The 27,006-nt window shown below is 38.4% G+C and overlaps 1 protein-coding gene across 9 annotated transcripts in view; it reads left to right on the top strand.

Moving 5' to 3' along the window:
• The window catches only part of ATXN7L1 (ataxin 7 like 1), a 124,457-nt gene that overhangs the window by 44,099 nt on the left and 53,352 nt on the right, over positions 1 to 27,006 (top strand). The gene's annotated exons all lie outside the window — the stretch shown is intronic.

Raw genomic sequence — 27,006 nt, 5'->3', positions numbered from 1 at the left:
CCTTCAAATAGGCATATTTCCTGTAAAGGAAGTTAAAATAATTGTTCCAGTAGTTGGGCTTTTCAAATTGAACATATTATAATAAATTGAACTATTACAACAAAGAAATCCCGCTAGTTAGGTTCTAGCGAGGTTGAAACTATTGTGGCCTAACATTGGATTGTCTTTTATCAAAGGTACACAGTGAGATCTATAGTACAGATCTGTGTTAACCGGAACTTGGATGTTATGATGGGTGATTTTCTGATGGGATTTACAGATAGAGGTTTATAGGATTTATTTTTATGTTTCTCATAGGGTTTAATTTTTTTAATGAATGATATATTAAGTCACATTTGTTAACTTTCTCTTGAAAATGTTAATTTGAGAAGCTGAAGAAATATGCAGGTACTTATTTCTCAGTATGACAACAGCAAGATGACAATCTTTAGTTCGTTTTTTGTAAGTAAAACTTATTTAGTTAGAAAAAGATTTTTAGTTGATTAATAAACTGGTTGTAATACTCCCTGAAAGACTTCACCCCAAGATCTGGTTTGCTTATTATTTGTCCATAATTTTTTCTATTTTTTTAAAAGGATTGCAAAATGTGACTGAAATGGCTAGCTTTGTATGAGGTTTTTAAATTTTCTTCTTAAAATGCAGTTTAATTATGTTAGTTTGTAGGTGATTGTGTAATAATGAATGGTAGCTAGTACAGAGGATGGGATCAATGAAATACATTAAGAAAGTGAAAAATGAATGAACCAGAAAGATTTTCCTTACTTAAATACCACGAATAGACTTCACAAATCTTGTGTCTCTTTCAGTCTTCTTGGTAACAAAGCAACTCAGTAAGTTAAAACATAAGTGGAATGAGCAGAAAATGTAAAAATTTGCTTTGGAGGAGAGATTACCAAAATATGACCGTGGCTCTGTATGGATGGACTGCTAATGACCAACCAGAAGCAACTGCAATCATGGTGAAAGGCAGTTGTGCTACTCAACAGTACCTTTGGCCCCGATTTAAATAATTATGAAAAAGTAAATTGCATTTAGTATCCACTGAATAAGAAAAGGTCTGAAAGCATTTGTATACTGGGAGAATGAAATACTAATTTAATTACCCGGCAGGAAGAGAGTCCAGGGTTTTAATAAGTCATTTTTCTTAAATATTTGTTTCTCACACATAGTTATTTATGTGGTTCCTTCCTGCCCAGCTTCAGGTATCTTACGGTTCTTTCAGTGGCAGAGAAGCTTCTCTGCATACGGTCATAAGCGCAGTGGGTATCATTGAATTGGTGCATTAATAAAACATGTGCTACTGAACAGAAAAATCTATATAACATGTGCTGCTGGATTCCTGACTAACAACCATTTAGAAAATGAGACTTGCTGTAGCCTTTCATAGTTATGCTTTTTCTGGTCATGGCATGCTGGTTTGTGGAGTAGTATGAAAGTTGGTCCTGTTTTCATGTAACAGCCGTAAGTGATCTACTAGAAGTGTTGGTTGAAATGCTAGATTATTGTTTTGATTTCTTTATCTGATAGTCCAAGTTGGTGCAGGATTACATAGGCAAAACAGCAGTTGAACCTGAAGCTGTGTTTTTGGTTGTATCTTACTTTAGTTTTGTTACTGAGTCGAGTCGTAGGCTTTGATCTGTGGATCCTAGTGACACATCTCATGTTCACAGGGTTGTATGTCAGCTAGAAGGGTAGCGAACCTCACTGTCAAGCTGAGGTTTATACTGAAAGCAAGGTTTTTCTCCTCCTCTTCTATCCTGGAAGTCATGTTGCCTGTAAGGGCTGAGCAGCAGCCGCAGTGCAGCTTATCCTAGAGCTCTGCCCTCTCGTGACGGAGGGGAAGGGCAGGAGGCATTGCAGTGCAGTGTTTTCTTTTTACAAAACCAATTTGAAAGGCAGAGTTGTTAGAAATGTCCCCTCCTTTCTGTTCTTGGAGTACATTCCCGCCGCCACGCATGGATCTGCGGAAGGAGTTTTCCTATGGTGACTCCAAAATGACTAGAGTGTCTTGGGACCTACACTGGGGAGAGAGGAGTTATCAGCACTCATAGGAGAGCTTGGATCCAGAGTTGTGGCCTGAGCATAATAATCATTATATCATATAAGTATTTCATTAATGATTCAAATAGGGCATCATATGTCACCAGTGCTAAGGAAAGAGAGTTATATTTTGAAGAAGATAGAAGAAACTTCTGGCTCCAGTAACAAGACAGAAAATTGTGAAGCCAAGTTTATCTTTAGGGGCTTAATTTTCAGAACTAGATAGGAAAATATGGAAGGGAGGGGAAAATGAATGTGACATCTATCAGCTGTAAAATTACTGAGCTTTAGGTTTACGGGCCTTTGAAATAGCATGTGTTCTTCTGAAAAATGCTAGGCTACAAAATAAGCGTACTCGAAGTAAAAAATGTGTCATGGAAAGGTAAGCAGCGTAGGAGTTAGGGCCTACAGGTTTATCTATAAAGTAGAAATACAGCACAGCAAAGAAATAAGATTATAAATAATGACAAGTAATTTTAAGGGAGAAATTAAAAGGGCCAAGGGAATTTAAATAGCCAGCTAGACAACCAAAAAAATTCTTAAGCATGTCACGGATGGGTAGTCCGAAAAAGGTCATGAGGTTTTTATTTATTTATTTAGGAGAAACTTAGGGAGTGTGCAACTTTGCAAAGAACTTTTGCATCTGCTGTTATTATGCAGAAGTTTTGGATGAGACTTGATGAGATTTAGTTTTGTTGGTAAGAATGTGTCGTTGTGAGAAACTGAGATGACATAGTGCTAGATACAGCAACCACTTAATATAGGATAGGTCACCGCAAATAGATGCTTCATTTTGAGAGTATTATGGGTAAGGTGATAAACAGTAGCTGAGTTTCCTCACAAAAACAAAACCTTTGATAGAATTTTGTCTGAGATCAATTATTTAAAATTATACTCTACATTGGTATCCTATTTTCAGCGCTTCCTATGAAGAAAAGTTTAATTAAAAAGAAGCACAGATAGTGTGACTCTGCATCTAGTTGCATTTTTTTTATCTGCTTGTTCTTATAAATCTTAAAATGGTGCTTCTTATAGTAAGAAGCTAAGTCAACACATGGGCTGACAATAAATTTTTTAGTCAAGAAATAGGATTGTCAACCTGAGCCTTTTAAAACCACAGACGGTGGTTTTACAGCTCATTGTCTCAGGATTCTGTAGTTAAGGTTGATGTTTAGGTTTTAATACCAAGAACAACAGTATAAAGAGCAAAGGTGGAAGAATTTGCAGATGGATGCATCCTGTAAAAAAAAAAAAAAAAAAAAAAAAAAATTGAGGATATTGAAAGGAGCTATAGAAGGATATTCCAGAACTAAGCAGTGGGACAAAATGATGAAGCAGTGAGTTTACTATGGATGAGAGTAAAGCAATCCATGTGGAAAGGAACTTTTGGAGCTCTCTGCAAGTAACCGGTTAACATCAGTGCTAGCATGTTGCCTGTGAGCTGCAAAGATCCCATGAGTCACTGGTCTTTCTTCTTTCTCTCTTTCCTCCGTTATTCCATTATTTATGCAGTTCCTTTTGCTTCATCTTTGTTACCACAATCCTCTGTTACACTGGACAGCCGAGAGTTAAGTTCTGAATTGTTTGATTTTAAAAGTTAACCTCAATAAGGACCTAAAAAGCAAACAGTGCATTGCAAGAAATGGAAAATACTGAAAATAATTAATAGATGGTGTTATCCCCTTGAAGACTGTGCTTAATCTAGTCAGCCTTGTTTCAAGAAAGGAACACTGGGATATTGCTGAAAGGCCAGCAGAAAAGCTTTAAAGATATAGCTGAAACTTTTTGTTTGAAAGGAGAAACAGAAAAGGTGATGTGCTTAAAACTATATAAAAGAAGTTTTGGAAGACAGAAGGGTTGTTGGAGGCTTTGGTAGTTATTATAAAACAACTCTTCTTAAAAAAAAAAAAATGAAACTGTTAAAAGTACTATGTATTGTGTTTATATATTAGTGGATGCATGTCATTATCTTCTTGATAAGAATTGAGTGAGATCTAAAGAAGGACTGGACATGTATCTTATTAATAATATATATAATTAACAATTATATCTTATTAATTAATATAGATCTATATTTGTATTAGCTAGGGAGAAAATGATTTAAAAAAATCTTTCATTAGAAAACATAAACTGTAAGCTGCTTGCGGCTAGAATAATCTCCATGCGTTATGTTATGATATTAATAATCCATCCAGAAAGGGCAGGTGAAGGTTTCTTGCAAGACACTGCTTCTGGCTGCAGTCAGTTAAGAAATGGAAATCAACAGATCACATCGATCTGTGAAGCACATTCTGTGAAACAGAAATATTTAATTTTCAGTCTTAGTTTTATTTAGAATTTCACCACCTGCTGAGCATTGGAATCAATGTAGTAGATCAGATTTTGGTTAATTAGGTCATGCAGGAGTATGCCTTTAAATTCAGTGATACTGAACACCTCAATCAGTAGACTTTGGGGTAATTTAGACTGTCCTATATACTGTAAAATGTATTATTTTACATGCCTTGAATTGCAGCTTTAAGGTTGTAACGGAGACAACGAAATGAGAAAGCGTTAAAAGCCGCTACTGTCTTTTGGTTCTTGAAGGCTACGTCGTGGAGTGTCTTCATTGCTACTGACAAAGACGTCTAGAGATCTATCCCAGAATCTCCCATAGCATGTGGTTCCTTACTAATATCTCCAGGAAGAGCCTGTCCATATCCTCTCAGTAAGGATTTAAGCCCTTGCCGGACACGTGCTTTGTGTCTCTTGTTTCTCTGTACTGCTGTAACTTGGAAGTCTTGGCTTTGGAGCAGCACTGGGATGGTTAGTTGAGCGAGCGTTTGTGCTTTATAACACTTCTCTTGAACTTGTTGGCATTTGCCTTTTCTAGAGCACGAGAAGACCCAATATTTTGCTTGTCTCTAATTTCTAGACATGTGGCAGCCATCCTTGATGGCACAGGGAAGTTGTGAAGATTATAGAAGCAGATATTATTTAACTTTTAAGGGTGTGATTCCTGGAATATCAAGCAGAAAAGAGAAAAATGTTTGTTGTTCAGACATTTTAGAAGGAAAGTGATGCACCTAAAGTTATGACCTTAGACCAGTAGTAATCAGAAAGGTAAAATAAGAGGTATGGCTAGTTGGAGGACCGGCTTGCTAAATCTGGGAGTCTTTGCATAAACCCAGCATAAAGCTCACTGTTGCAAACTAGTAGACGTGTCCTAGCGTCTAGGCTGGGGAAAGACTGAATTATTTTTAGGAGCGGTTTCATGTCCTTATATCTCTGGGATAAGGATTTACATCTATTTACAAGGATTAAACCATTCACGTAGATGTGGCGTAAGCTCAACTGAAAGAGATTTGGCTTTATAGACTGCTGAGTAAACTATATAAATCAAATAATTTCTTGAGGTCTTTCAGTATTATTGTACTTTTTGAAAATGATGTGTCATAGAATTAAAAAATGGGATTTCTTGCTTTCTGAAGTTCTTGTCATAGCACTTTTGACTGACTTGTTGTAGTGGTACATCTTAGAATTTTTTCGCATATGAGCATGTAAGTTGTATTTGTTTCTCCATAAAGTAGTTTGAAATGAAACATCAGCCTGATTGTATGGCTTGTAGCAGACTTGACCATACTTGCCAGGTGGGGGATGTTAGTTTTGAGGCTGTTCTTACATGCTGACCTTAATGAAGGTGTAGAGTGTTTTTGGGGACAGCACAGCATCCCTGAAGTACCATAATGTTCTTGCTTTTTGTTGTTGGATTTTTTTTTCCTCTAATATATCTGTTTTCTAGAAGTTTTTTAGGATAGCAATCTATGAAGAGCAGTTTGGCCACATGACTTTTCTTAACTCAAATTCTGTGATAGTCTGTCTGTTATTTATTAAGATGGGACCCATACCACTTCCCAGGAGAAGTTTCTGTGCTCCTTTGGTCTCAGTCAGAATAAAGCTTTGTATTCTTATATTGCATTATCTCTTACCAAACTAAAGAGTATCGGATTTAGTTCTGGTTATTTTTCAAAGATATTCCTCACAATAATAGGCTTGTTAACTTTGGCCTTTTCTGTTAAAAGGAAAATATCTTATAAAAAAGGTAGCTCCAGAATAATGAAGAGCAAGCCATGTAGATATAGAGCTTGTCAAATCAGTTTTACTGTTTATTGTAGTATGAGGAAATAAATTAATGAGGGGAAAGTGTTAAAAGTGAAGTTGGGGGGTGGATTTAACTTTAATTAAATTAAAATTTTTAAATTATTAAAATAATTTAGCTTGGCTGAACAACAATTGTAGTATAAACATCGAAGAAAGTTTCCAAACATGCTCTGGAACAGTTTCCAAAAATGTGGATGCTGTCTTAATGAAATGAATAGTTCAGAGCCCCATTTGATGAAATAGTGTAGAAGAGAAGAGAGCAATTATGCCTTATTGAGGAAAAACAACTTTGAAGATCTCTTCTTTTTTTAAATTTTCTTATTGCATGTTCATTGCTATTTATCTGTCCTGTCTCTAAGGTTATTCTAACACAGGCTTCTAATTAAGAGGTAGAAATTCTTATTACTTGAAAAAATCCCACTCCTTGATTTTTTCATTGCTTCTGAGTTGCATAGTCTTGTATTGACATATTCATGTCCTCATGCAAGATGGAAAAGGACATTTCCCTTTTTTCCTTCTATTTGGCTGAATAAGCATTATGTAAAAGGAAAACAAGCTACAAAATAATAGACCACTGAAGACTATAAATAAGTTATTTTCCTTGTCAGATCATAATAATTCTTCTAAGAGAGTTTATAAGTTTTGAATTACTCAGAGTAGCTATTTTGCATTGGAATAGTTGCATGTTATAATTTAATGAACCACAATTTAACAAAAGAAGGCTAAGCTTATCCTATGAATGAGAATGATTTGCTTACTTAACAAGAGCTAGAACATAACTAGTAGCTGCCATCTTTTTTGGCATAAGGATTTTGATATTGGTATCACTATCACATTTGACAGATCCTGCTCAGTTTTGATATTTCCAATTACTCAGTGCCTTCTTTTTATTAAATACAGTTACTTGGGGTATTGTCATTGTTTATATTTTATCCACAGCATTTGACCTTTTCTCAGTGGGAGTGTTCTTGTGCCCTTCAGGGACAATGGCATTGTGAGTGATTCTTCCTTCTGTTACTGTGGTTTTTCGCAGCCTTGTCAAAACTTGTGGTATGGTACTGTTATCCATCAACTAATTTTTTGGTTGTTAGTTTCATGATTAGGTTGCACTGCATAAGGTAATTAAAATAATGAAAATTACCCTCATCCTCCCTGCTTTTTGGTAAATATGGCAACAGTTGTTCAGAGTTAGCAGCCGGACTGGCAAGAACCCAAGGTTGCTTTTTCTTTGGGAGGGGAGAAGGATTTCAACATTTTGTATGCATCTTACTCATTCTAGCTTTACTTGCGCAATTGCCTAGGATATGCTGATTTCTGTCTGTAACTCTCATTTCACTTGCTTTAAACTGTGTGAAACTGAGGCCGCTGTCCATCTTCTGCATCGTCCCTGTCGAACTTAAATAGTAAAGCACTGCATGGACAATCCAGGTAGAGTGAATGTGTCACCCCTTGCAGAGGCTAAACTAAAACAGCACGGCCTTTGAATTAATCACCTTTTTCCCGATGTAGCCTTTTGGAATGTGTATTTCTAGACTGTCAGAGCAATTCTTGGGGCTCTGAATAGGTAGAGAAATGCAAACTCTGTCTTTGATTTACTCCCTTGAGAGAACTGTTCTAGACCTTAGCTGCTAGTAGACTTTGGCCAGATCTGGAAAAAGTGCTTAGATGCCTAAAAGATAATGGGTTGAATTTTTAGTACTTGATTCACATCAAGCAATAAGCAAAAATCTTTCCTAGCTGCTTACATGCCCAAGAGTGTTGGTCACCTCAGTACTGGCTACTCTGCTGGTCCAGAACTGCAGACAACTTGTTTTTTCCTATGTGTACTGCATATTGCTCAGCAAAAGATACAATAGCAAGGCCATGTTCATTCAAGAAAAAAAAAGAAATTCCTGCCTTCTCTGTAGTTACTTGGCTAGGAAGCAAGAGATTTGTGTTTTGTTACCACCCTCGTCTCCCAGAGGAGATAGCCTGGGTCACGGTCTCAGTCTCTCTGGTAGTTAGGGCAAAGACAAGACTGGTGAGAATGGTTTTTGCATTGAAGATTTATCATACTGAGTGTAGAAAATAACACCCAGATCCAAGGGACGTACTGTGGCAGGGACTGAAAAACGTGCAGCCGCTGCTCAGAGCAGCAGGAAGCGTGGCATGTTGCAGGTTGCTGAGGTCTGCTCGAGGCTGGAGAGAGCCTGTTCTCTTCTCTTCTGTCTCGTGTGTGAATTACAAGTGGAGCCGAGGTCAGACCTGCTGATGCTTGTTTGGAAACAAGCAGCATAATATTTGCTAGGGGTTTTGTTTGTTTGTTTGTTTGTTTGTTTCTACGACCATCTCTCTGCTGATGCTACTGTCTTGTTTGCTGCTAATTCGTGACCAGTGAGAGAGCCTGAAACGGAGAATTTTGGGTAGAGGAATAGATACATGAGGTCAATGAGTAGCTTAAGTGGGAAGCTCACAACGGCCCAAAGATAACTTACGCACTTTAAAAATTCAAAGGTTTTTATTTCTTTATAAATAGATTAAATAGTTTCAATAGTTCAGTTTTTTTCATTCAAAAGATTGTTTGAGTGAGAAGGCGTGAACATTTTTGGCACCGCTGAGCTCTCAGAGGACTGTGCATCAGAGAGCAGGGTGTATCCAACAGAGGAAAACATTCACCGGTAAACGAAATGCTAAGCAAGTATGCAATAGCCATCTAACCTAGTAACCTTTTTTCCCCCTTTCCTATTTAGGGACCTATGTAAGAAATTGAAAAATGCGGAAACAAAATAGTGATTAAGTGTCCTTTCCCCAGTCTCCTCAATTAAGCTGTGCCTCTTACTGTTCCTTGGTTGTGCTGTAATTTTATAATGCTGATCTTAAATAATTCTACATAGGAAGTAGATTGAAAGAGTAATAGTGACATTGGGCCTTTCAGAGCACCGAAAGTGCATTCGTCTAGTTTATGTATAAGCTGATTTATAATAGGCATTATCTCTTTTGGGTAGTGTGTTTATCGATAGTGTTTGATTAGTGAGCTGTTACGTATTTTTTTTACCTGCACATAAATTGTGTTAAATGATATACAATACAGACTTGAACCGTTCGTGGTTGTCATGGCGTTGACGGGAGATAGGAATCGCTGGTAATTCATTTCAGTCAAGATTTTAAGAGATGTGGTTTTAAATAGTAACCAGTAAGGATTTCTTTTAAGGAGTATCTGTTTATAGAGCTCAGCTGTTGAAGGTTGACTGTAGCATTAGGCTTAAGTTTAATCTCCTATATGCTATAATTTACAGGGCTGAGTTCGGTGCGTCATTCTTCCGACGGCTTCTGTGCTGCAGGGATGGGGGCTGTGACAGGAGGGGAGAGGGGGAAAGCCTGGGGAAGGTTTGTGACATGCCTGCTGAAGTCGCGCAACGCTTTCCATCGTAACCTGTTAAAACCTGGCAAAACTGAAAACGGTTAGGACTGTTTTGGCCCTCACGGCTGCCAGGGCTAAACTGCCTTGGTACGCGCAGTGGTGAGTGGAAAGAAAACTGAAATGGCAGTCTGCTACTTTCCAGAAGTACTTCTGATGCTCTGAAATGCTGCTTTCACCTGCTGTTTCCGTAGCCGTTTCTAGCAGCTACAGTCACGCTACTGTGGTGTAGCGTGGCCCTTGGCATGCCTGCGCATGATAGGATAGTGATATGTCCTTTTTTGAAGAGGTGCAGTGGACAGAAATCGCAGATTGTATCAAACCAAAATAAATACTGAACTGTAGTTTAAGAGCTTTATGGTTGCTAGCATCAGAAGCAGTTATGTTAACGCCTTTCATGTAGAACAGATTTTTTTTCTGATTTGGTGTTTAAAAAAAAATCTTGTTTTTTAATAGACGGAAATTTCACCCATGAATAAACTAGTTAGTACTAAGCTTGCAAATCTACTTCAGATACTTGTTTTGCAGTGTTCGATAATAACTTGTTCCAGATTTTTTATACCTTGATTTCTAAATATTCTTCTTGTTTATTTTGATATGGTTTTATCCTCAAATATGCAAATGTATGTGTGTCACAGGTTCATGTTTAAAATCCTGTGAGTTCTGTTTATTTCATTGTAGTATACAACCTTTTGGTGCTTGAATAGTGCCAAATCTATTCAAAACATCTTATTTGCATGCATAAAATACTGTACTTAAAATTCTCATCATTTCAAACATAGCTGAAGCTCCTCTGCATTTCCCATTTCACAATCCTGTAGTGATTCATATAATTATCTTAATAGCTTAATGCTGTTCTATTCAGCTAGTGATATTAATGTAATAATTGTCATAGTATAATCTAAAAATATTGAATTAGCCCTTTTCCTAAAATATATTTGATCATTACAGATATGTTAGAAGCACTGTAGGCTTCTGTTTTTAAACTAACATTGTTGCATTCACCTAGATAATGAATTACGTTCTCCAAGACATAATGAAAGAGCTATTTAAAATATGTTAGGCAAATGATGATGGGCAACTAATTCACCTCACTAAGTGTCTATTTTGATTTTGATTCAATTTACAATGTTCGGTTTAGCTTCCTATGCCAAAATCTTCCTATTGAAAAGATGCCTAAATGAAATCTGCCTCATTAGCTGTTTATGTTTGTGAAACTAATGATGTTGCTAACCAGGAACACTGTCTTTAACCGGTGTTCTGGGAAATAGCAGATTCCCTCTTCCCGCCGCCGCCTTTGTGGGTGTTTTTTTTTTTTTTTTCTGGACACACTTCTTGTTTCTGAGAAATAATCTTTCACCATGCCTAGCGTCTGCTCTGCATCTAGTGAAGTATGCCTAATACCTTACTTACATAAAATATCAAGCATTGCATATGCAAAATATATGTAAATCAAGCATTATTTTATCATTATTTTATATAATTGCTTTCATTTTATTCCCTCTGGATAGATCATGTGTTTTATAGGGTGGTCTTCTCGTGCTGAGTGTATCATACGTGTTGTAGTTAATAATATCTAATTGGAAGTGTTTTTGGTTAAACAGTATAATTTTAGGCTTTTGCTGACTGAAAAATCTTTTCATGTTTTAATTCAGCTTGTGGGGGGGAGAAGGGTTGCAGGGAGGAGTCTGATTTTTGATGCAGCGTTTATGTTGAAATACTGAAACAGGAATATATTTGTGAAAGCTGAAACATGGACCAGCACTTGACCAACAATAATTAAAAGTTCTACGTTGTTTATACATATTTTCAGTTTGATTTAGTTTGTGTTTAATTTTGGCTAGCCTGAACTTTGTCCAGTTCATCCTTGCGTGTATTTTAAGGTTTGTCAAGCTGCAGTAGTACTGCAGATGTCCAAATAAGACTAAACGAGTGCTTCTCATTCAGTGACACTAGGTAAATGAAAACTATAAGGTGTGGGTAAAAACAGTGTTTTTTATTTGATTAGGACAACAAAGGATTAGTTTGCTGTTGTTTAATCTTTTTGTCACTATCTAACGCCAGATGCGTTTGGTGGGAATGCTGAAGTGACACGGAAGCTTTTCAGCATTTTGCACAGGCAGGGAAGGCACAGGCAGAAACTGATGCTTAAAGCTGTAGGGAACGGCACGGCACGGCACAGAACAGCGTATTTTGAGTAGTAGGGGTTTTTTTTTGCTGCCCATTAACTAAAAACCTGTCTGAAGTCATTACAGCCTTGATGCAGAAACTGTCTGCAATAAAACAGAAGAGGATGTACTCAAAAATAATTTTGCAGAAGTTCAAAACCTGTAGCAGTGTAGATGGTTTGGGTCTAAGTCACTTTAGAACAGGATAGCCTTTCTTTCGGTAACCTGAAATAAAGCATACTTTTCCATTAGATGAACATGCAATTAGATGAATATGAACCACTATAGCAAAAAAATTGAACCTTAAAAATAAAAGGCCAGTCTTCTGTCATTCTGCTGCTATACAGTTTTATTGAGGCATTGTTTTTTGAACGTAATGTAAACTTTTAGCAGCTAGGGTCCTATAGAAGGGATTTTCAAAACTTAACTATACACTGCAGAAGAAATACTGTGAAGAAACCCCTTATTTGTTTTTGAACCTGCCATCTGCCAGTGAATAATCATTTCCTGTCCACCTTCCTAAGAAATGTGAATTATAATCCATTGCTGTCATCACTCTTCTAGATTGATTGGTCCTAATCTGTTTAATTGTCACTCTTACAGAAACTCTTCATGTCTTTACCGCGTGTATTTGCATCTTACCCAATTCTGCTGAATTGTTTTTGAAGGGAGGAAACCCGTGCTATAATATTCCTTCCCTTACAGGCAGTTTGCCTGAATCATGGAGATGGTAATTTCGTAGAACTTTTACAACCAGTCTCTTACAGCTCCAGTACCTCACTACTGTGTAATAATAGTTCAGAGACCATGATTTTGTATGTAAAGTTGATTATGGTTTTTTTCCCACTGTCACTTTACATTTCTCTATATTTGAATTTCATTTACTATTTTATTGTATCATTCAGTACTGTGAGCTCTTTCTGCAGTCTGATATTCATCTTTACTACTCTTACTAATTATTGAAAATTTTATTCTCTTACTAGCCACCTAATTTTCCAGATCATTTCTAAATATGCTGAAGAGTTCAGGCCCTAATACAGAGCCCTACTGGAAGTTGTGGGGGGAATGTGTGTGGGGGGGAGGGTTTGTGTGTGGTTGGTTCGTTTGTTTGTTTTTTGTTGGGGGGGTTTGGTTTATTTCTATTTTTTGAGAAAACTGGCCATTTTCACCCTCCTTTCCTTTTCTTTAAGGTACTTATTTAGCCTTTGGGTGATATGCAGGGAGGGCAGGGGGAATGGCGCATTAGTTCTTGTCCCAGAGCAGCTAACTTTTCTTTTAAGAAGCTTTAATACTGGCCTCATTTTACTTCTTGGAAGTTCAGCTACTGTGTCCACTGGATTTCCCTTGGCCACACGCTCGTTTACGCCTTCCAAGAACTCCAGTGTATTTGTGACTCATGTCTGTCGCTCACAAAACTATATCGACTTTTCCTCAATTTATCGATATATTCACTAAGTTGATTCCTCCTTCTTATTTCTACACCATGTCTGGACACCTTTCAGACTAGCTAGTCTTCATTTCTCTGTGTTTCCCCATATGTTAGTGTTACCTTCTGATCTTCAAATACAAGGTGGCTCTCAGTGAGCGGCAGTGCTTGCTAATTAATAGCTTGATAATTGCATCCGTAGGTTCCTATGGATAAATACCATGGGATTCTGTCCACGTGCTTTGTGGCATCCTCTACTGATGCTTCAGCGAGAGGCAGAATCTTTGAGCCTTTCCTAAAGAAAGTTTTTTGGCATGAGAATCTCAAGAAGTTCTTACAGGGGACATGGATGTAAAATAAAAAAAAAAAAAAAAAAAGTATTGTGCTTTGCCTTTTCTGAGCGTTCCTTTTACGCTGTGATAATCTGTTGTTCCTGCAGACTTTCTAACAGGTTTCAAGCTTTCCATGTTTTTGAATGAGTTTGATATCGTGATTCCAAGGTACTAATTCAGCTTCATTTTTAAAATTTCTTGATCAGCTTGTTTCTGCGTCCCTCTTCTGTCATATTGGAATACCTTGCTATATATTTTTTTTTTTGTTAAAGTAGTTGAGGTCCCTCTGTTGTGTAATACTTATGCATTGATCTGTGCTTCTGAACCTTGAAGATGTGTTTTGTCGGGGTTAGGAAAGAAGCAAAGGTGGGTTTATACATACATGTACGTACGTATGTATTTTTTGGCTGACCAACCCATTGTACCCTGAATGCAACTGTAGCCTTAATACTAAAATAACTATGAGGGAGTAGTTACATTGCCACTTTCTGTGTAGACCTATTTGGAAAAAAAGATTTTTTTTCCCAGCTTAATGAAGAAGAAAACACAATTTTTTCATGCTAAGAAATGGCTTCGTTGTAACTAATTTTGCCCCTCGTTTTTGTACCAAAATAAATTTCATGCCAACAGAGGCAAAATGTTCCACTTGGCCTGAGATGAAATCTTTTCTTTAAGATGCTGAGAGGCAGTGAAGCACTAGGTTTACGAAATTGTTTCTATTCCTTTACCATCTAGCTTGGCGATTAGAACAGTCACTTGGGATGTGGAGCATCCTATTTACTTTTTTCTTCCCTAATCTGTGGGGCTTTGAATGAGGAGCACCTTGAGGAGCCCCTTAAGCAGGCCATCTAGTGTTGGTGGGTGTTGGTGGTCACTCACATGGACAGCGTTCTACTTGAAACAAAGAAATGGGAACAGCGAGCTGGGCTATCTTGTCTCCCAGGGAGTGGTGAACCGGCTCTGCTTGAGAGCCGCTATCTGGTTCGGTGATTGACTCTTCTCTACAGAAAAGAAATGGAAAGGATTGAGGAGTTATTTGTGGACTTATTTGTCCCCTCACAATTATTTGCGTTCTGAGGGACTGAGTGCTTCTGGTAGTGGAAGACAGAAGTTCAAGTCCACACTGGTTTCTTCTCTTCAATTGAAGTTTTTATTTTGAATAAGTAATTACATAGCTGTTGAACAGAGTAAGAAAGAGTGCAAATCCCTAGCTTTGACAAATAGGATACTCATTTGGGAACCAATCTGTGATTAGTAAATGGCTGTTTATATAAGGCGAAATAATTTCAGCAGAAGAGAGCGAGTGAAATCCTGCTCAGCCTCTCAGCCTCCTTCACAATACTTTGTCGCCAGAGCCCTTTTCTGCAAAGCAGCAAGTTCTAGGTTCAAATCACTTGTGGCAGAAAAGTGAGTGCTTTAATCAGGGAAGCAGTCGTCTAGCTGGGCTTCACCACCTTTAATTTAGAGACGTAGCTTTTCAGTACAAATATATTTAGAAGTACTTAGCTTTTTGATCAGTGAGGATTTTAGAAACAAACACACTCCCTGAGCCAAACCAAAATAGCTTTCCTTTAGAAGATACGTAAAGCCAGGTACCGAACTGTCAGGAAATAGTAAATTAAAAAAAAAAAAAAAAAAGCCATTATGATATCAACTGCTGTGTTTATCAGTGATAAATACTGACATGTCCTGAATGTGAAATAATTTTGAGGGCAGTCTAGGTGCTCAGAGAGCAGTTATCAGTGTTGGGTTGGCTGACAAAGACTGAGCATGCCCATAGGGTTCGTTCTGTCTCACCGCTCCCAAACTAGTGTCCAGACAGCCCATCAGGGAGGGAGATCTATGGGCTCTGCATGCACTGCGTTAAATAGTCTCTTACAAGTGACATGATAATGCTCCAGTTGCCCTATCAAGGTCAGATTCTTTTCTTGCAAAGAGGTAAAAGGAAAGGAAAAATAAAAGCTTTATATCTTGTCCCCACAGAAGAGAAAGGGCATTCACTAAAACGTTTCACACAAAAACCCCAGTGTCACAATTCACATTTCCTAGCTTGGAGTCCTGGCGGTCAGGAATGTTTCATCTAGTGTCCGTATTTCAACTTTTTGTTCAGATGCTGAAATCTGTAGTTTTTTCTTTTGTTTTCTTTTCGACTTCTTGTCATGCTTGGGAAGAACTGGAGTATTTTTGGTTTTCTTCCCCTCCTTAGCTGAAATGCCTACCGCTCCATAAGCGCTATCTGCCATTCTGGGAATAAATCAAAACAAAATTAGCCCCTGTCTTTGCAATTGAAAAAAAGGCAAGGACAAAAGTTCAACAAAAAATGCTACAGCAAAGAACACATTTAGCAGGGCTTGTTTTGTTTTGATCTGTTTTTAAGGGAGCTAGGAAGAGAGGGAAGTTGGGATCTGTTTTTGTATCCAGTTCATATTATGTTCACAGCTTCATGTATATGCAACGTTATTTTTATAAACTAGAAAAAAAAATCCATAAATACTAGACTGTGATGCCTTACAGACATTAGTAGTTTCAAGATTGCTACAATACTTAGGAATGGTTCCTTAGTTTTTGAGTTGTAGGAAACAAAAATTCAAAAAGCTTTTATTTTACAGTCAGCATGGGTCAAGGGCTGATGCTGCCTCTGCACCATGTAAGTTCATCCTCCTTGCCACTTTATGCCGCTTTTATCAACACGCTTTTCTGTCTTCCCACTGTGATTTTGTCTTAACACTCTCGGCACACTGTTGTGGACAGGTATGAGGGAACAAAGTTGAACTTTTGCTATGCCCTAATTTAAGAATGCCCTCTCATCTTGATCCTGTGAACAAGTTGTCATGTGATAAAAAAGTAAAGGCAGATTTCAGGAGTGCAAGGCGTTTCCTTCCTTGCATTTCCCAGATCGGTATTGGCGAAACCTGGCAAAGTTGGCTTCGGTCACTGCTCCTGCTTTGCTTTCATCCTCAGTGAGGGTTTCAAGTTACTCAGGAGCCTGTGCGCCAGGACAGTTTTATTTCCAGTTGCTGATCATGTGGTAGAGTCCTATGGAGAAATTACAAAGTTGTTGCCAGCATTAGCACCAGCAGCAGTTTTTAAACAAGTTTTTTTCCTCACAGATACAGAGATGTTAATCTTAGCTAAATAGTATCACTGAGACAGAACAAAGTTGAAGTAAACAGTATTTAGAACTGCAAATATCATAGTTTCAGAAAAGAAATATGGAGACAAATGTATTCCATTGAGCACCGAAGAATTCAGCTTGCTTGATGCAAGACTTTGCATTAACCGTTGAGTATTCATTGAATAATATATTTCTCTTTCCCTTCACTTCAGTCCAGTCATTGGATTTTTACTCCATGGATCCGTTTTATAAAACAGAAGGAGGTTAAACTGACTCTTAGCATCATTTTAGTAGAACTGCCTTGTGTCTTTTGTATCTGTTTTTTAAAGTATGATATTAAATGTGGCACATTAAGATTGGAAAGATGATTCAAAGTGTGCAACAGGAAAAAAAACCCACAATATAATTAGTTTCTTTAATGCTTAAGGAAGGTTAGAGTATCTGTTGGAAGGTCTCAATTCATGGCAAGAGGGTGTACATAAAGCAGCTAACTTTCTGCAGAGTTGCATAATATAAACTGAAAAGCAGGTGAGACAGGTGATACCTTTACCTGTTTGTCATCCAACAAGACTGTCATCTTTGTTTCCTCATATCACACCTTTACTTTGCAGCCTTCCCGTCTTTTGCTTCGGCAAGATGCCTTTTAGAGGAAAGAGCTTCTTGACCAGTTACGTTTACTGTGTATCTCTCTCATGCTGCCTCTCACTTTTTCAACCTTGTTTTTATGCTTGTTCAGTTCTGTTTTCACCTGTCATGTCATCCCTTGCGTAGGTCATCCCACCTATCAACTCACAGACGCTTTCAGTCTCTCTGCTGTATAATGACTGACTTTTCCTCTCTTTTTTTGATCAGACATAATCGTGTTTTCTGCTGGGCTGTCTTTCAGTCTGTGGAAGAAAAGGCTTTTAGACTCCCTCAAAACACACCAACTACTACATCTTTCGTTCTTTTCTTGAAACCCAAGAGGAAATCTTTTTCAAAAAAAATATGCAGCCTGACTACATCAGGTATTTTGATCTACTGGTGAAAGATATCTTAGCTTTAGGTAAGCCAGTACCTTTCGATGGATGGCTGTTTTTGTGAAATTTTTTGGAGACACACTTCATGGTAAATTTAATAGAATACAGTTAAGTTAAATCAATCATACGTGAAGCTAACTTAGCCTTGCCAAGATTTGCAATTCTTGCCATGTCAAGAACAGGTATATAAAATCTTTATACAGAAATATACAGGTTTCTCACCTCTGTTGTTCCAGAAAACTTAACTGGGGCAAAATTCTAGAGTCTAATGTGAAATTGTAAAGTTAGAGAATTTTGCATTCTTATGTGGTTGTACAGTAAAGTTAACGATAACTTATAAGGGATAAATAGTATTTTATCACAAGTAACTTGATGGGCAGTCAAGACAACAAAGATCTGAAGGTACTCATTCAAAATGTTTTGTATCTCCTCTAAAACTTGATATAATATCAATATAATAACTTTTTAAATACATTTATATCCATGAAGTTGATAGAATTGATATTTGTTTTACTGCCAGTGGTATTAAGTAAGCATGGGTAGCTGTGAAACAGGAAGAGGTTAGTGTCTTGCTTAATTTAAAGAGGAAGCTACTAGCTGCTCAGTGTGTGTACTGCAAATTGCACTGGATTTTTCAAAGCAGTATTTCACCCTGCCTGGCCTTGTCTTTTTTTTCTTTTCTTTCTTTTTTTTCTTTCAACTGGGATTCTTCTTCTTAGTGCTTTTCCCATAAGATGTTTACATTGGATGAGATAGCAGCAATATTGACTTAAGCTAGTTTTACCAATTAAGCTTTGCCATTCTCATTTTTATAATACACTTTGCTTTAAAGGTGCACTTCAGCTGAACCACAATAATCAGTTGCCGGTTGGTTTTTGAAATGTTCCCATTAACAGGGGCATTAGTCTTTAATAATGGTCATCCTAGTTACAAAATCCTCCAGGTTGAAGGAGAACCATGGATTTAGCATAAACATATGTTACAATTTGCAAATAAGTGTAACTGGCTCCTTTGAGATCCACTTGCTTAGCGAGATATGCTGATTCTTTTTTTGGGGGTAGAAATTATGATTTAGGGGACCCGTCTCTGAAAAGTTTCTGCCCGGAACTTCCATGCAAGTGTTCTAAGACTTAATAAAGTTGAGTGGACATGGTGCTGAACCTACTCCATCCCTTACGAACTCAGACTATAAAATTGCGGTCAACATAACCTTAGTTGATGCTACTTTTTACACCCTCAGAGACCGCAATGGAGGTACTAAATGTCTGATTCAGATCACCTGGAGATGTCAAGGTGGACTGAGAACTGGCTGGATGGCAGAGCTCAGAGGGTTGTGGTCGGTGGCACTGAGTGTAGTTGGAGGCCTGTAGCTAGCAGTGTCCACCAGAGGTCAGTCCTGGGTCCAGTCTTGTTCAATGCATTCATCGATGACCTGGATGAAGGAACAGAGTGCACCCTCAGCAAGTTTGCTGATGATACAAAACTGGGAGGAGTGTCTGACACACCAGAAGACTGTGCTGCCATTCAGAGGGACCTGGACAGGCTGGAGAGCTGGGTGGAGAGGAACCTCCTGAAGTTGAACCAAGGCAAGGGCAGGGTCCTGCACCTCGGGAGGAATAATCCCATGCACCAGTGCAGGCTGGGGGTTGACCTGCTGGAAAGCAGCTCTGCCGAGAAGGACCTGGGAGTGCTGGTGGACAACAAGTTAAGCATGAGTCAGCAATGAGCCCTTGAGGCCAAGAAGACCAATGGGATCCTGGGGTGCATTAGGCAGAGTGTTGCCAGCAGGTGGAGGGAGGTGATCCTGCCCCTCTCCTCAGCCCTGGGGAGGCCTCACCTGGAGTACTGTGTCCAATTCTGGGCTCCCCAGGACAAGAGAGACATGGAGCTCCTGGAGAGAGTCCAGCGGAGGGCGACAAAGATGACGAGGGGACAGGAGCATCTCTCCTATGAAGAAGGGCTGCGAGAGCTGGGCCTGTTCAGCGTGGAGAAGAGAAGACTGAGAGGGGACCTGATCAATGTGTACAAGTATCTGAAGGGAGGGTGTCAAGAGGATGCGGCCAGACTCTTCTCCGTGGTGTCCAGCGACGGGACAAGAGGCAACAGGCAGAAACTGAGACATAGGAAGTTCCATCTGAACCTGAGAAAAAACTTCTTCACTGTGAGGGTGACAGAGCATTGGACCAGGTTGCCCAGAGAGGTGGAGGAGTCTCCTTTGAGATATTCAAAACCTGCCTGGACGTGATCCTGGGAAATGTCCTGTAGATGACCCTGCTTGAGCAGGGAGGTTGGACTAGATGATCTCCAGAGATCCCTTCCAACCTCAACCATTCTGTGATTCTGTAAAGCATCTGGAAATTTTGAGATACTATTTTTTTATTGTTGTTTAAAATATAGGTATATTTACAAAGGCTAAACTGCTTTTTTCGTTAAGAGCAATAAGTTTAATTAGTTGATCTATTAACATGCATAGGAAGTGTTGCTAGGTGAACTTGTAATAATTAGTAATTTGTTTAATTTCGTAGAATAAGAGCTGTATAGAGTTTTGTATATGGAGCTGTGCTGTGGATTAAAATACTTCTTTTTTTTTCCTGTTGATGTCTTTGTAAAATAAGCAAAGAAAATATCCAGGAATTGGTGGTATTACGAAAAGTAAGATGTTCTCACATAGGCCTAGAAATACTATGGAAATGGAGATCTAGGCTTGGATTCATCTTACCTGTTTTCAGGTGGAGCCAGTATAGACATCTATATGCGAGCTAGCCATTCTGTATTTGCTTTATAGTAAGTGAAAGCAAAGGGAATTTTGACAGAATTACACAGACATTTTAGCAGCTTATTCTAATAAACAGCTCAGCTTTTCCTCCTATAGTAGGCTTTGGGTTTTTTTTGTTGCTTTGTGTTTTTACCATAGATGTAAGAGAGTGGCTGCTTTACCTGCCCTGCAAGCGTTTATTGGTATTTGCGGTGCTTCCCACGCGCTGGAGGACACAGCTGGCAGTGCATTGCCTTTCCCCATTAGTCATCGTTGCCTTCTGTATTGCTGTGTGCATGAAAGTAATTTTTTTAAAGCAGTTGTTCTTAATTAATTTTTAAAGATTATTTCATAATATATCAATCATTGCAGTAGTTTCTTCTTGTAAGTGTGGACCAAATCTTGGTTGCTAAACACAAGTGGATTTTATGTGGAATAAAGTTACCTTACAAATAAAGCACTATTTATTTCCTTTAATCCAGTTTCAAAATTATTTGCTCTTTGTGATTCAAACATAGATTCCATTCACATGTTAGGGAAACTTTTGAAAGCATATACAAAACTAAATATCGCAGTTTTTCTGGAACTTAACATATTTGACATTCAGCAACATCTGCAGCTGGCTGCCTCGTAAAAATAACTTGCATTCCTTGAAATATTAGGTTGTACGAATGGCAAAAATAACTAAACAATTTTAAAACCTAACTCAAGCTATTACATTAAAGTATATTATGTATTAGTCAATTAAATTAAAAGATTAATTGTAATGCTGTCTAATAGTGCTTTTATTAATGTGTATTACCCAGCTACAGTAAAATTATCCTAGTATTGTATCAGTTCATTTTTGTAACTTTGCTTGTATTCCAGTTATTCTTGATACATTATTGAAAGGCTTCCTGATTTCTGTTGCTTTAGTGGTCTGTCTTTCCATATTGTTTGGAATATTAATAGAGTGTTGGAAGAACACTAATTATAATAAATGTTTATCATGCAAATGAATTATTCAACACCTTTATACTGATTTTATACTGACTTTTCCTTGGCCATACAACCAATGCTGCATTTATTCAATGCACACTTTTAATATAGTGACTTTTTTTTTTTTTTGAACTCTGAATTTAACTAAAAATTGGGCTTGTAGTTAACTAAGAAAATAACTATTGTAAATATTGTATTGCCAGTTTATTTTTGTTACTGGAAAACTTGGGGGCAAATCAAAATGCCGATATTTTTATTTTGAAATGTAGATGCTGGACCATTTCCAGTGGCAGGGCTAGATTTTTTTTTTTTTTTCTCTTAATGAAATAGGTTAGTCTGACAAGTAAGGTGCTAATATTCCGATCGTGTTCAGTCTCAAGTCTAGCAAAACGCACAGCGTAGAAACGTTCTGAGAATTTCCTTGTGCCGTCTACATTACAGTGCTTCCCTAATGGCCTCCTTTAGATGCACAAAAGTAGCCAGTGAGACAGGTCCGCAAGATGCGGTGGGCTCCGCAGCTCCGACTGGTTCTAGGGTTTTGTTCTTGAAAACGAAGAAAGCCCTTTCTCGCAAAGCTTGCTCTTGGTGATGCATATAGATAGTAAATAAAAGAGTGTTTTTCCTTTTGTATCCAGTTCTTTACAAATTCTGATTATGTTTCTGAAAATATTATTATATAAAGAGTTGGGTCATTCTTGCCACGTTTGTCATGTGGTTCTTGGTGGAAGACGGCGAAGTTAGCTGGAGTCGGTGAGCCTGGCACAGCGTACCAGGTGACTGATGCCAGACAAGTAACTCTTGTCGTTGTTTTCTGAAATAACATTGTTATGAATGGGCCGGCTTTCAGAGATGTTTTGTGGGAATAAATTGTTCAGCCTTGATGATAAATTTTCATAGATTGCGAGAAAAAAATACTAGGTCTCAGGCAGTTGTGAGAGGAGCAGCAGGAGCTATTGGCTTGCTTACGAGGTGCAGCCGAGCTCTTTGCCGGGGTGCGCTGATCACCGCGTGGACAGTTGCACTCATTGTAAAATAAGCAAGACTCTGTTTCAACAACAGCAACAAAACTTTCAGCAGCTTTAAAACTCTGTCATCTGTCCAAGATTTTTTTTGTCTGCTAGTGACATCAGTGCCTGTTTTACAGGGCTGTCGCTGTGCCGGGTTGCAGTGCGATGGGCACTTGAATTGATCTAGCGGCCTGCTTCTGCCGAAGGAGGCACTGGCAGCTCTTCTCATCTTGCCCGTCTTCCCCCAGTGGTATGATCCTGTTCCTTGCTTGTAGTGGGTCCTGTAGGTCGTCTGACCTTTTAGTGAGACCAGTCAACTTGCTGTTGAATAATAAGAGAAAACTATTCACGTTGGTTAACTCTTAAATTAATAATTAATTGTTAAATCAGCTCAGGCTATCTTAGCTAAACTACAGTCTTAAAAGCATGTCTTTTGGAAAGGACACTTGACCTTGAGGATGAAATATTTGCTGTTTGATTTCACCGAAGAGTGGCATTTTTCTGAACCTGTTCAGATTTGAGTGTTTTCTTGGTAGCTGGTAGCTACAGACTACAGATATGTCTAAGAATTAGCAGCAGCACTGCTGTTTTTCCCCCTGAAACAAACGTTCATCTCTCTCTAATAAGAAGTCAGAGCTCTAAAAGGGGATGTGGTAGGGAGCAAGTCTTAGAGGTGCTGAGTAAGCCTGTTGATGCTGCCAAAAGGCAGAGGACATCTACAAGGGGCAAGTTCAGTACCTCTAAAACTCCCTATATACAGACCGAATAGGATGAAAATAAAAGTTGTTAAGTGATAGAAATTGAAAATTAAATTAAAAAAAAAAGTGAAGCCTGCTGGACTGCGTATCCAGAATACTGGCATTTGCAGCACTGCATTTAGAAAGGAAGAGATAACGCATTGAATAGAAGTTTCTGCAAAAACTTTATGTGAATTTAGTTAGGGATTGCATTTACTGTACATTATCTGAATAAATGTATTCAGTGAGACTGAACATGTTACAGTTTTCAGAGGCTGGAGATCAGAGCAAAACAAGAAAGGAATTTTCTATATTTGATACAACTCTTTAACATTTTTTAATCTTAACATGAGAACTTTCTGTGAGACTTTTGCAGAAATGTTATCCATTATGCGAAAAAAACTTTCCAGAAGTCTGAGGCGGTAGCTGTAGTCCAAAAGGAAATGATTGAAAAAAGCTGCGCTACGTGATTCAGGATTAAAAAAACATACTAATACCTGTATTCATCCCATGCATGCAGATGACTTTAAAGCATAAGCATTTTATATTTTCTGGGTGATCGTAAGTGTACTTTTGTACAGTCAGCTAAATACACTCTGGGCTGTTCTCCCTAAGTCTTTATTGAAGTACATGTCAGCAAGCAACTAAATATTGGTGTGACAGTTTTCATCAGCTTCTATACAACTTACAGTACATTTGTGTACTACTGTCAAAACATACATATACCCACAGAACACGTGAAAATATTAATGTGAATGTAGTTTAAATCAAAACCACTAATCCTAATGTGAGATTAAGATTAATTGAAATAAAACCTTTATTGTACTTACAGTTAAGTCAGTAAGAGATACCAATGTTACCTTGCACTGTGGAATCTCTGTTTAAAGCTGAGAAATGTACCTTTGAGGTGCTTGTAAAGATTTATCCAGTTTTGCACACCTCAGGCAACAAATACTTTCTTGTTTGCTATAAGCACTTAACAGATACATTTGAGGCCTTTTTCATCTAACACCTTAAGGAAGCAATATACATGTGAGGACTAAAGTATCAAACTTAAGAAAACACTACCATATACAGAAGCATTGCTGCTAGAAGAAATGCTATTTTTGCATATTTTTACTTGGGCATTAACTCTTTATGTATCATTTAACTTTAATCCTTTGCCTGTAAATATTCTTTAAAAATATTCAGAAGCTTTCACAGCCTTAGAGCAGTGGGAAAAGGTTGTGTAAGAGAAGACTGCATCTAATATTGAAGCGTTTGTTGTCTCTTTGAGCTTGCTCGAGGATTTGCAGATTTCAGCGTTAGAGGAGGAACGTTCATTCCCCTCGGGGTTAGTTCATCCATTTTCTTAGAAGCCTGTAAGCAGGATGCTCTACCCAAGGTGGTAGTGCTGACCTCCACGGCACTGATGCGATTGATACCCTTGTTCGTAATTGGGAACAAAGACAGTGGTGGTCATGCATTTGTACGATAGCTAGTCCAGTGAGAATGTGTTTTGATTGAGGCCTAGTGTTGCTGCTATAATTGTAGGTATGTTTTGGGAAGACAGTGTGATCAGCCTCTTGGTACTTCTGGTTGCTTAGGCAATTTAGGTTGAAAGTTTTACAGCAAGAAAACTTTGTGTCCAACTCAAAATGGATTTTTTTTTCTTAATTTTATCTTTATTTTTAATAAGAGAAATTTATCTGTAAGGAAGCTCTAGGGATCGTGGTCAAGAAAGAGAACTCTGTTGTGGCAGACGTTGAATAGACATCTCTTAAAAAAGATGATGTTTCTCCTAAGAAAGCGGATCCTAAGTTGTCTTCTCTTATGCTTTCTAGGTATTTGAAGCTGTTTTAAAAATTCTCTTGAATGCATATAGGCATATAAACTGGCGACATTTTCTTGGCCTGGATAAAGAATGAAAGGGAGAGAACTGTATTTGGCAACGTGCCTTTCATCTGTAAGGATGGGGCAGACATCGCGCGAGTAGAGCTGGCTGGAATGAAGTGAAAGGGATTGGACTGGCTGGCTCTGCCTCACCCGAAATGGAGACAAGTCCCAGGCACGTGGACAAGGCAAGGATCAAGCAGAAAGGAAGGGGCTGGGTATACGTCAGGCCTTCTAACGTTTCTCAAAAATAATAGTCCAATTTATTGAGTTAGGGGTGAAATGTTCAGGACTACGGTGCTCACTCCTCGGTTAGACCCGTGTTCATCACTTTTCTGCCATGTTCTTTCCAAGGGGACTAGAAGCCGGGGTGCCATCGCCTCTCTGGGGCAGCACCTGCGGAAATGTGGGACTGCCGAGGCATCAGCCTGGGCTGTAGGATAACAGACGCCTAACTGAAAGTCTCTGAAGCACCACTCGTTTGTGGAGCATTTGTACTTTTTTCAGTATTTTCAGTATTTGTATGGTTATTTGATTTATTTATGGAGTTCTGTGACGCTTTAAGACTAGCGGAAGTATTTTATAGGCCCCAAACATACTTCATAGACTGTGTTTCTGAAAATGCATCAGACCCTCGATTGGTTGGAGTGGTTGAATTCATCAAAATCTGAATCCGCTCTCCTGGTTTTTGTTATTTTGGCAGTTTTGACCTGTAGCCTGCAGAAATGATCCGGCAGAGAGCTGTAGGCATTCTTTCGATGCAGTCTCCGCAGCCAGGCGCTGGAACTGCTGGCTGGCCCAAGCCTTCTGCCTCCGACCTACCTCAACAGCCTCCGCAGGATTTAAAACCCCTCTTCTGCCCACTGGTGCTGAGATACCCTTGGCAGTGAAACATCAGGAACCTGATTTAGGCTTGGATTGAGAGAAATGTACAATTTCCCAAACAGAACACTTCATACAGCTGCTGTTCAAATGCATGCGCTGGTGTTTCATTTCTGTGTCAGGTTAATTTTTTTGCCTGAAGTCTGTGCTGTTGTTTTTGCCAGCGCTGGACTGCTGAAGCTGTAGCCTTGCTTCGCTGTGGAAAAAACCCTGCACGTTGACCTACCTAGCACCGTGAGGAAACAAAATTAATTTTGGCAACTATTTTAGGCCCACACGACTTTAGCAAGAAACATGTATTTTCCCAGCCGACTGGACTCTTTTTTTTCCTCCATTTTTGAAGTTTTAGTCCCAGAACACGTTGCAGACCAGGCAGTCTCTTTTCGGACTAGGTACTAAGAGGTGTTCCCGGGTTCAAGTCGTTTAACGCAGGAAAGCTGTCAGATAGTGACAGTGTCCATCAGGAAAGAACTTAAATTGTGAAATTTGGGGCCTCTTATGGAAAATCCTGTAGCAATATTGTTCTGAGGCACAGCACAAAAAAGCTACTATAAAGTGATGCTGTCATATCTTTTTTTCTTTTTTTTTTTTTAATGGGGATATACCCAGCCCCATTAGTCCAAACTAGCTACAGAGATCTAGAGATCTATTAGAGGTTTTCTTCTTAAAGTAAATTTAAAAACACTCTGATATCCTGACTTGATCTGCTGCTGGCATCAGGCGTGTTAATGTCCATATCCAAGCGTGGGTAAATAGGCAGTCTCCTTAATGTTTTTACTAAGTAGTACTATTACCAGAGCCACATTTATGGCCTCAAAAAAAAAAAAAAAAAAAACAGATTGCAAAGCAATTGCTCTTTGCTGCTCCTTATTTCTTAGCCGCTTAATTAAAGGCTCTAAGATGAGCGAAGAGAATGATCTTTAAAAAAAAAATCCTTGTTTATGTTCCATATTATTTACAAAGAAGTGTACTTCTGACTCGTTTGTTCTCTTCTCATCCTTTTTAAAGGTCGAGGGTTCTGTATCTAAAGCTTCCTTACAAAGATTCTGGAGCTAGAAAATAATTATTTACTGAGCAGTACTTCCTCCATATGACTGAGTGCAGAATTTCATCTGGCAAAGCACAGACTGCCTGTGTT

This window comes from Struthio camelus, chromosome 1, assembly GCF_040807025.1.
Source record: "Struthio camelus isolate bStrCam1 chromosome 1, bStrCam1.hap1, whole genome shotgun sequence".
Classification (NCBI taxonomy): domain Eukaryota; kingdom Metazoa; phylum Chordata; class Aves; order Struthioniformes; family Struthionidae; genus Struthio; species Struthio camelus.
This window is presented reverse-complemented; position numbering and strand designations above follow the sequence as displayed.